Source organism: Hetaerina americana, unplaced genomic scaffold, assembly GCF_022747635.1.
Source record: "Hetaerina americana unplaced genomic scaffold, ioHetAmer1.1.p SCAF_5, whole genome shotgun sequence".
Lineage (NCBI taxonomy): Eukaryota > Metazoa > Arthropoda > Insecta > Odonata > Calopterygidae > Hetaerina > Hetaerina americana.
In genome coordinates, this window is record NW_027287095.1 from 46,338,013 (window position 1) to 46,347,897 (window position 9,885).

A 9,885-nucleotide genomic window follows, 5' to 3' on the forward strand; every position below is an offset into this window, starting at 1 on the left:
CATGTAACAAAGAGATGTAATGAGATTCTTGCAGCTACTGGGTTCTTCGTATATTACTGAGTAATAAGTGAATAATTTTCTGAGAGAGTATATTTTCTTCATAATTCGTAATATGTATACTTCGGGTCCAAAAGGAAATGATTGTACAGTTATGCATCTGAACTTTGAATAAATCAGGAATTGATTCTGCATATGATAATAAGAGAGATACAATACAGGAAATCGAAAAAAAGAGTATAAGTCATTCCCCGAAAATCTCCCTTTTCCAGTAGCGAAAATGATAAGATCATTCCTAATGCAGAACAAGAGTAATTGTTCTTAAAAAGGATAGTATTTTAAGGCAACTGGATATTGACAAAAACAAAATTCATTCGTCTCCCTAACAAGAGTGTTGTCAACATTACTTTGATTAGGCCAATAAATCAGACATTTTTCTTTGAACTAGACGAAGAAGCAATATTAAAGAGGTTACTAACAATGATAAAAATATTTTTTCAATTATTCTATTCTTGAGTTTAAAAAAGCATATTTTTAGTAACAAACGAAAGGCGGGTGGATGGAGCAAACCATTCCTGTACTTTTCTCGTTTAAATTTTTTAAAGTAATCTACCGGCTAAGGTAGGTTTTGGATGGTTACGACTTCCAAATAAATATTTTGTGACTCCTAACAAACACAAAATCCAGCAACCTACTCTACATCAAGTCCCTCTCCATCTCTGAGTCTTCTTTCCTCCCTTCGTCCCGTCCAACATCCCTATCCTGCTCCTTCCCTTTCCTCGTTTGCCTAATATTCTCCCCTCTATTACAGTCTTCAACCTCCCACTGCCGGTCGATACCCCCTTCATCCACTTTTCCTGCCTCCATAGGATTTATCCCCGCAAACCCCTGTCCTCGCCCACCATACCAAGTACTTCCTCATTTGTTTTCTTCGCTGTCCATTTCACCTTCTCCATTCTTCTCCACACCCACATTTCAAAAGCCTCCAGTCTACGTCTATCCTCCTGCTTCAATGACCACGTTTCCGCGCCATACATAGATAGCTACGCTCCATATCAAAGTTTTTACGAGTCTTTTCTTAATATCCTTACTCGACGTCCCTCTCATCAACTCCCTCCTCCTTGTGAAAGCCTCTTTCCCAAATGCAATTCTCCTCCTTACGCCCATACTCCTTTGTCCGTGTTGGTCCAAAACACTTCTGAGATACGTTAACTGTTCTACCTACTCCAGTTTTTGCCCTCCTATTTTAATGTTTAGCTTAGCCTTTTTCTTTCTAGAAATTCACATAACCTTTGCCTTATTAATATTGACTCCCATCCCATATATATCGCACTAAATTCCCGACTTATCCAGCAATGCTTGAAACCCCTTGGCTGACTGCAAACTAAAGCTCAGTCATTAGCAAAACTAACTGATTTGATGAAGACCCCTCCTACTTTCATTCCTACCTCCAGTTCTTCCCATGCCTCTTTCATCTTTTCCTCCACACAGACGATGAACAGCTCCGGTGATAACGGACACCCCTGTCTTACACCTCTCCCTAATACTGCCCATCCGGAATCTCCATTCCCCACTGGCACCTGAGCAGTCTGAGACATGTACAGGTGGCGGATTAGCCTTCTGTCCTTCCAATCTACTCCTATTTTCTGCAATATACTTATTAGTTTTTCCCAATTCTCTCTATCAAACGCCTTTTCGAAATCAACGAAACAGGCAAATACTTCCTGATTGTATTCTATATTCCTCTCGATGAGTGATCTCATTACTGCAATGGCATCACGCGTACCTATCCCCTCCACAAACCCAAACTCATCATCCCCTAAGTAACCATTTTTCTTGCTCTCTATTCTTGTGTTGATGATCCCGAGAACAATTTAAGCTGCGTGGGAAATCAAACTTATTGTTCTGTAGTTCTCACATACTGCAGCCATTGCCTTTTTCGGTATAAGAACTAATACTGATCTCACAAAGTCTTCCGGCCAGAATCCTTCCTCATAGATACCACGAATCAGTCCATATTGCCCCTTACTCCCTCATTTTACTAAACCTTTCAGTAGTTCCGCAGGAATGTTGTCTACCCCACCGGCCTTATAAATTTCATCTCCCTTTAACCCCTTCCTATCTCATTGCTGCGTATGCCAGGACCTAACCTATCTAACCTCGTTGGCCAAGGTCTTTACCATACAGTTCCTCTACATATTCCTTCCATCTCTCTTAGATATTTCCTATGTCAACAATTATCAAACACGACTTATCCCTATTTTTTAGCACAGATCTTCCCTTCTTACTTCCGGATAGTGATTTAACCTTGCTGTATAGCGCCCCAACGTCACCCTTCCTCTGAAAACTTTCCATATCATCGCACTGCGTCTTATACCATGCATAATTTGCTTTATTAGTTACCCGCCTCAATTTATCATTTAACCCTTTATAGTTAGTTCCTTTTGCCTAACTCTGTGTTTACATTCTTCCATTTTCTTCTCTCAACTATCTTTCTAATTATCTCATCCGTCATCCATCACTATCAAATGTTTCCCTGAAGGAACACGAGATTATGTCCTCCAACTGATCGTATATCCTATCGACTTCTTCCTTCTTATGGTTTCTCGGTGGCATGTATACCTGTTTAGATTTTCCAATTAACATACTCAAGACCGGGATAACACATTTCCGGTATTCAAACGCCAACAGCTTAATTATTGCCGACCGGATCTCGTAAATAACGGCTGGGAGTACATAAATAGGACGCAATCGTCTGGTTGAAATAACAGTCACGGGCCCGGCTCGAGCTGATCGATCATTTACACCACGCATAGGTAAATTACGAATTGATTTAGAGTAATATTGGACGGTGACTTTTAAAGCTGCAAATACAGACACACGCACACATACATACATATATGGGCATATATATATATATATATATATATATATATATATATATATATATATATATATATATATATATATACACACACACACATACATATAAAAATGTGGATGGAATGATGATCCTTTCAACCATGAACGCGGATAGTGCGGCAAGAGACGTCCCATAAGAGAGGGCAGGCACTAGATGGCCCGCCGGGAAGAACATGAGGTACAAGGACCGTGGGGAGAGGAAAGATGAGGGGGAGGAGGGAGGATAATAAAGGCGAAGAGTGGGAGAAGGCGTGGGTGGGTGGCCGGACTCGGGGCGGGTTGGGGGTGGGGTGACGGTTTGGGACGACGGCGGCGTTGAGGACGGGGAGGGAGGAAGTAGTGATTCCGCAGCATGATTCCAACTCACGTCTCCATCCCGAAATCGCGGTTTCATCACCGCTGTTCTTTTTTTTATTCCTTACGACCCCTTTATTCCGCTCTCGACGGCGCACCCTTTCGCCCCCTTCTCTCGATAAAAGGAACGGCCCTCTCAAAAAATCCTCCTCCTCTCTTTAACCACCCCTCTCGCCATCCCTCTCCTCCTCTTGCCCCCTTCCGCGTCTCTCTCCTTCTTCAACTTCTATCTCTCGAATATATCTCTTTCTCACTCGGCAATTTAATCGCTTTCGCCAAAGAGTGGCGCGTCCTGCCGGCAGTCGCTGAATATTCTCTGAAAATCTTCCCCATCTCTTTTATTTGGATTTCAACACACTCTTCACCTAGTTGTCTCTTACTTGCCCCTTTTCCCATTCTACGATCTACCTAGAGTTTTCCCTTATAGCTTATACGTATCATACAAGTTAAAAAACGAGTCTGATACATATTTCATATTACATGTCTCTTTTAATATAAGCTACTGATTTTTCTCTTTAAATTATCCGCAATCAAAACAAAATAATAATTTTGAAATGATATTTTTAAATAAAAAACTAATTCATATTCTAAAAATGTTTCCTCTTAAAAACACGCAGGGATAAGTAAAAAAAATGCTATGCTTAACATATAAATATACAGCAGTGTTTAGCCTCTCTTCAAATATACATACTAATCCTATATTATTTATAGATTTCTTAGGGAAAAAATTTCAGACGGCCATAGTTTCAAATAAATACAAGAATTATTAACATAAATTACTATCTTCCGCGGTATTGAAAAGGTATTAAATATTTGAAACTCATAGATTTTTGTTCATACGCGGATAGGTACTTGAAAATTTGAAGTGAAAGCTATGTTGAACTGAATCAATTGTGATTCCGAAACCTTTTCAGCGCAAATTGGAGGCTTATGACATGAGTATAGAAAATGCTGGAGAAAATAAGTAGATAGACGACAAAAACGATGATATTTTACATAAGTTGGTGTAAGAGAGGAATCTGCCGGGTGAAATTCGGAGGAGGCGAAAAAAAATAGTTGAGGACCTAATGGCATTTGAATTCTTGGATAGAAAGAGATACAATCGTGAAGGTAAGAGAACGGTGAGCATGGGAGAGGAGGAAGAACAGACTTTCTAGGGGATATTGAGGCTGGTAGAGGGTATGAAGAACTAAATTAAAATAAGATTTGGCAAACATGAGTTGAGACTTGAGGATGTCCACACAATATTGAAGTTGCTCGGAACTGTTTGAAATATACCTACAATAGTCAGACTACCAAGGATAAGCTGTAATCGAGGCGGCAACACATTTAAAATACTTGGGTCTCATTTAAATAACAAAAGTCATTGTTTTTATAACAAAGAGCGGCTACAAAATAATACGCCATTAAAATAGTTGCTTATGAAATTCAATATCTTTTTTGTATTCGCCTTGTAAAATTTTCCACCTGTTAAAATTCTTATGTAGGAATATACACAAAGGTTCACGAGTTTTAGCTAAGTGTTTATTAACACCAAATGCTTCCAAAACGTGTTTCATATCGTGAAAGATCATAGTAAATTTATTACATCTTTACTAATTACTTTTTCGACTTTCGATCATTATATATTTGTCGTGACCATGTCTAACTATTTTTTTACTTACTTCTAATCACAACTTGGACCGATTATATTATTATTTCCTTTCCAAAATTGAAATTTTACCTAAGGAAGCGTATCGTTGAAAAGGAAAGGCTGTGTTTTCAGTAATTCAATTGAGACCCTAAAGAAAAATATTATGATGACGAAACAAAGTTTTAGCCCGTTATAAGAAGGATAGCCGAGGTAATACCTATTGCATATTGCTAAGGAATCTAGAATATCAAGAATACGAGACATTGCGAAGAAATGAGGCAAAGAGAAGATAAGATTGATCTGAAAGCAGGTAATACATAAAAACTACAAATCTGAGGCTTTTGAGTATTTTCCATCAGATATATGAAGTATATCTACACCTATATTATATTGAATACCTCAAACTAAAATCTAGAAACTAATTCTAATCTAATAGAACTGTTTAATATCGGTTGAATAATCTACATGTATCAAAATAGCGTCAACTTACACAGCTGTGTCTGTCTTATGTTTATGTTTGAGCATGTTCTCAAGCTGTTTGAGCAATTTGACGGGTAGTATCGTATATGACGCTTTTGGGTGTGGAGAAGGGTGAAAAAGGTGAAATGGGCGGAAAGGAAAACAAACAAGGAAAGGATAGTCATGGTCAAGGAGAAGAGGAGATTGTTGGGAGAAATTCAAAGGAGGCAGGAAAGGGGGATGCAGGGAATTTTGACTAATGGCAATGAGATGTTGAAGACTGTGATAACGGGAAGTACGTAAAGCAAACGAGAAAGGGGTAGGAATAGGATAGACGGACTGACGAGAGGACGAAAGTAGGCTGAATTGAAGAAGGGCTTAATGTAGTGTTGGATGTAAGGTTGCGTCTTGTGAAAGAGGCGAGGTAACTATCGCTGTGTAGTGTCCCACCAAAACCTGCCTCAACCAGTAGATTACTACTAATACAATCACATATAACAACGACCACTTCCTTCTCCTCTACCGCAAAATGCAACATTATTAACACCGAGAAAATAGTAAAGACCTTTTTCAAACAGGATGAGGAAGCATTTAACAATGGGTATTGTAACTTTCGAGTTATTTTTCATTATCGAAACAATGAGATGAAAGGATAGCAGGAAAATAATACCTCAAAAAAATGAACGATAAAATGAAAGTCGAAAGATTTAATCGGTCAAGACGAGACGATAAATCCTCACTTCGTGGCTCAACGGCAAATTGCTGGAGATTGCTGGTTACATTGCAATTTTAAACTGATCGCCCACTGCGGACACTTAAGCAGTTGAAAAGAGGGAGATGTCCCTTAAGGTTTCGCAGAAATTCCCTGCGTGTGCCAGTAGGCACAGTGACAGCGTGGGGGCGTGGGCGAAACGTGCGCTTCATGAAGAGGCGGGGAAGCATGGCGCGTGTCCAGCACACGCCGTGTCCACGTTCATAAAGAGCTATGCTTCGGGGCAGGACAATCAGGGTCCTCGTGGAAACCGCACCCGTAGAAGGCGGCAATAATGAAACCAATTGGGGTAACATGCTGCCTTACTCCGAAGAGCTACGCAGTAGGCAACCACTGAAAATGGCCAAACGGTTTTAGCGGCGACTCACGTAATATGTTTTAACCAGATTAAGTAGAGACAAGGGATTAACACTTACTTGTGACGCCATCGGCTCCTACGAGATCTGAGCGTTTAATCTAAATAACCTCAGGAAGTCCTCGAAATCAATTCACGAATGACGTGAGGTATCATACGCATGCACGTTAACCTTCTAACGGCCCTGTAAAACATTGCATCATCCCCATGAAGTAATTTCGTGTGGCATATATTATTGCGCAATAATAGTAGTTTCCCTTCGAAGATTTCCCTTTGAAATAATTACTCAATTACACATAAAGAGTTAAGGAAATGAAATTATCTCCACCACAACGAAATTCAACAATGTGCAATACTAGGATAATTTTGACACATGGATAATTAGCAATAACTCAAGGGATTGCTTTAACATGTGAAATCGCCCTACGAGCTACAGACAGAATCAGATAACTTAAAAGATATTAATAGATGCTTGCACTTAGCACTAAGTGGCCATATAAATTCATATTTTATAACTGATACGCCTCGCTCGCTGTAATGCCATAAACGCGAAATATCAAGTTCACCTTAAGACTTTTTCTTGAAAGAGAGGGGAAAAGTTTTCCACATTTCTTTAAAAAATAACCAGTAAAAATCCACTCTACTAGTCCATGGTGCGAAATAAATTATCACCATCTTCACCGACATAAAATTCTTATTATTAACGGCATGTATACTTATGTAGGTATACCACAAAACTAGGAGCTACCTACACCATCTGCAATGGGAAGAAGGCGAGCAGAGGTTAAAACGCGTTTTAAAAATGGTCTAGATTGCCAACTGGCCCGGTAGGATTGGTAGACGAAGAGGAGAGAAAAAAGCATCAGGGGCGGAGTGAGAGAGAATAAAACTATAGCAAGCGGCCGCGTGTTGATTGATAAGGGTGTCTAAGGTGGGACTTCGGTTGTCGAGGGAAGAGTGGACCGGGAGACGGTTGCGCATGCAAGAAACAAGAGAGTGACGGATTGGGAGCGGAAAGGGTGGTGACGTTCGAGAGTTTTGTGTGGCGAGTGAGGGGAGGCGGACCGGAGGATGTGGAGGAGAGAAACAAGGGGGAGAAGGGGTTGACGAGGAGTCGGCCGCGGAGTCCGTGAGGGTAGGGGAGGCTGCTGGCGTGGGAAGTTAGGGAGGTGGGGGTGACTGGAAGGGTGGCGTAAGGGTTGGGGGAAGTGGCGGGAGGTTTTGGGGGAAGCGGCGAGAGGTTTTGCGGGAGGGGAGATGTGTGAGGTAGGAGGAGGAAGGGTTGGGGGATAACATGTGGGATGGGAGAGGGGGAGGGAGGGGTTGGTGGTTGACAGTGACGGCAAACGAGGACAATAGGAGAGAGAGGCCGGAGTGGGTCGGGGAGGATCGGAGGGGGGCGGTACGCGTGGATGCCCGGTGGGGGAGGGGACGGGGGGGAAATAAATTCTCGAGGCCCCTTATTGTGTGCTTCGGATGGGATTTAACGCGCGTGCTTCGGGAGGGGAGAAGATGATGGGTGGGTGGTAGGAAAACGAGAAAAGGGGATTCCCTGCATTATTAGGAGCCTTAAAGTCTCTCTCGAAGCGGAATCCGCAGGCGTTCCCCGCGTGCCGTTCGTGACTTTTTATTTTTTGCTATACGTGTTCGTCGGAAAACGGGGCATCGGAGAAGAAGAGCGATATATCAGGGTTGATGCTTGTTCGCAGGTGTCGTGCTATTGGTTAAAATCCTGCGAGGACAATTGTAAACCACGTAAGAGTGATCCGTGTTGGATTAGAGAAGCTTTTGTCAGGAGGGATGAGAAGGGCACTCGAGCTTTTCTACAATTCTTGGGATTACACGATTCTCTCCAACTCTTTTTCCTTTAATACTACTCTATTAAAAATAAAGATGGTTTATGCAGTTTACTACTTCCCATTAAACCTCTGTTATCATAGGGGATAATGCCTTTATTTCATGAATCTTTAATGAACAATTCTGACTTATATAATTTCATAATATATAATTATATCAATAATTGTATCAATTCATAATACAACACAACATAATAATTATATCAATTCCCAACCAATATTTTTGAACTAAATTGAATTCTTAATTGCTCTATTTCTTCAATTTTTAATTTGTTTCCCCCGAGAAATTTAATCCAAAAAAATACCTAGTTATTTCTAAAACTGTTGAGCAACAATTCTCTTCTCTTTTAGTTAATTGTTCATTTTATTAGCGCGAAAGTTCCTTTCAAGTTACATTATTATCCGCCACTGTGCAATACTCTCACGGGAAAAAAAGTTGTCCACATATATTAAATGGGCAAATGAGGTACATAAATGTTAACATTTTCATAGATGCCATATTTGTTTTACTGAAGTAAAGTGATGATTGAAACTAAGCATAAATATCTCTATAGTGGAATATCAAAATGGAAAATTGTGAAACTAAATTATGAATAATAGAACAGGAAAACCTACCCATTGTCAAAACCTATTGTTAAAATTCTTAACTCAAATACTGCTGCCAAACTAGGTATCGGGATCTTTCTGTTCTTATAATAAAAATATGGTAATGTGTAAAAATAACTCAAGCTGAGAAAGCATTCACAATAGAAAGACAACTGCTGTGTAACTACAGACGAGGAAACAATAGGTGAAAACATTAGTATGGAGCGTGGAACTCTACGGATCAGAAGCATGGATCATCATAAAAGTAGACTAGAAAAGACCAGAAGCCTTCGAAACCTGGTGCTGGAGGAGAATGCTGAAGATCAAACGGACGGATAAAATGAGAAATGACGAAGTATACAGAAGAATAGACGAAGAACGATCCTTGTGAAACGCCATAGAGAAAAGAAGAACCAGCGAGATTGGTCACACCCTGAGGCACAATGGATTCGTAAAGAATATCGTAGAAAGAAAAATAGAGGGAAGAGACCCAAGAGGAAGGCCAAGAGATAAAAACATGGGACAAATAAAGAAGAAAGTACATTGCAAAAAATACCAGGAAGTAAGCCAATTGACATCAGATAGGGTAGGATGGAGGGCGGCAGTCAACCAATCTTAGGAATGAACGACCGATGATGAATGCTTAAATGGATAAATAGCACCAGAGAGTATAGTATATATGCTAAACGGCCAGGAAACGCTGGTGCCAAAGCGTAATTTTTATTTTTAATGCCATTACTGTCCGCACTCTTTTGATTCCTTTGGTTTTGTGACAGGAAGTTGCACGTAACTTCAACGTCTTAGCCGTGTCACCATGGCAGAACATTTTGATGCAAAGAAATGAAAAATGAGAAACTTAATTTATCAATCGATTCAATTCATAATTTCCTAATGCAAAAATATATAAATAAGCACTTAGGATGGAGACCCACTAGTAAGAACTGGGGAAGAG